A 1,999-nucleotide genomic window follows, 5' to 3' on the forward strand; every position below is an offset into this window, starting at 1 on the left:
CCCCCCCACCCCGAGGGCGCCCCAGCCGCATGCACAGCACAGGGAAGCAGCCTGCCAGATCTCAGCCCCCTGGGCCGGAGCCCCAGCTGGGAAGAGCGGGAGCCCTAAGCTGCTAAGCTTGCGGCAAGGGATGGAGCAGCCAGATCAAATGACCGCCCCCTGCTCCGCGAAAGGGGCCTCCTGGGTCCACGTGCGGGACGGCCAAGGAGCCCCGGGTGGATGGCCTCTCGTCCGGGGCCTTGGTCACCATGGCCGCGCCGACTCCAGCTGCAGCCTCTGGGACTCAGGCCCCAGCGGACGTGGGCTCCAGGAGCAACCACCTGGGGTTCAGTCTGTAAACGGGGGGACAACGAGCTCGCTGTGCCACCGGCGGGGCTGTCTCACCCAGAGTGCCCGCCGCAGCACAGGCATAGCACTGGCACCTGTCAACAGAGCCAGACGGCCCTGGTCTGCAGTGATGCTATTGCGGATTGTGGTGGCCCGGGTGGCAGCCGTCCCCGCCCCTGGCCCTCAGCACCGCCGGCCGGGGCTCACATCCTCTTCGGGGCCGGCCCAGCCCCACCAGACTGCTTTTCTAGCCTATGACTGATCGGACAGTCGGCTCATGGCTCACGGCTGACGGGCCCGTTCTGGGACTCTGGCATCTGGCGGAGAGGGAGCTGCTCGGCCAGAGCGGCCAGCTCCCGCCGCCGGTAGCGGCGCCCAGCATCCTCCAGCTCCCTGGCCATGCGGCCATGTCCCAGGAGAGATAGGGCACCTTCTGTCCCGGCCAGAGTGCCTCCGGCCAGCGCCCGCCTCTCGCTTGGCCTCAGTCTCCCCTGGACAGCCCGTCTGCGCCAGGTGTCTCCCATCTCGGGCGCCTGCACTACAGCTCCCCAGACCTCAGGGTCCTCGGCTGTGCAGCCCCCGTGGCTGTGGACACGCGGCGCCCTCAGGGTGCCCTCCTTCGGCATGATGCCAACCGTGGGGCTGGTGACGTCATCCCTGCTGCCCACACGGGGGGGGGACCACAGGGTTCCAGCGGTGCGGGTGCCGAGGCAGCGCCGCTGGGGCCCACGTGTTGCCTGGGGAGACCTGCTGCCAGCCGCGCCAGGGGTGACAGCAGCCTCGACCCCCACCTCCAGGTGCATAGGGTCTCCACACTGTGGTGGGTGCGCGTGGAGGGGGGCAGGCAGCTGGCACCCCCACTCGGGCACTCAGGGCCCTGCCGGGGAATAGGAGGATGAAAGCTGCTCCCCAGAGGGGACCCCAGCGTGCCGCGGCCCCAGTCGCCTGCTCGGGGCCGTCCCTCCCTGCAAGGTGCGACTTGGAAGAGGGCTGACTCGGGACAGACATGGACAGCAGTGACCGCCGTGCCTTGAGGGGGCCCCACTGGGGTCGGCGCCGAGCTCCCTGCTCAGTCCTTCAGTCCTGGGGGAGGCGACCCCCAGCCTCCAGTGGGTGTGCGGGGCTTTGCTCCCCACTGTAATGGGGGTCCCCAGGAAAAGGGGAAGTTCCAGGTTTCCTGCCCTACCCAGAAGGAGGGTGGAGCTGAGCCGAGAAGAGAAGGAGTCTGGAGAAGGAAGCAGGATGGAGCCCCAGGGGCCTGAGGAAGCCACGTGGAGCAGGCAGCGGGGATGAAGAGGCCACGCTTGCTCCCTGGCCCGGGCTGGGGGACATAGAGGTGGGGAGACCCGGGGAGGTGACTGTGGCAGCTTTGACCTTCGTGTCGATGTCGCTCTTTCCCTCCCAGGCGTGTCTGGCCATGTCTGACCCTTTTGTGGCCCCCCAGAAGGGGCCCTAGTCTGTGGCGGCTCTCAGGCCTTGCTCTGGGCCAGGCCCTTTGGGTGGGCTTTTGCCCACCAGGGGTGGCGACTGCAGGTGTTCGGCACAGAGACTGTTCTCCGCCTTGGGCCGCGCCCCCTGTGTTAAAGCTCCTTCCCGCGCGGCCCCTATTCGTGTCTTGGTGCGGCGGGTGCAGACCCTATTTAGAGCAGGCAGGTGTCGGGGCCCAGGGGTG

This window comes from Condylura cristata, unplaced genomic scaffold (assembly GCF_000260355.1).
Source record: "Condylura cristata isolate star-nosed mole 26May11 unplaced genomic scaffold, ConCri1.0 scaffold00022, whole genome shotgun sequence".
Lineage (NCBI taxonomy): Eukaryota > Metazoa > Chordata > Mammalia > Eulipotyphla > Talpidae > Condylura > Condylura cristata.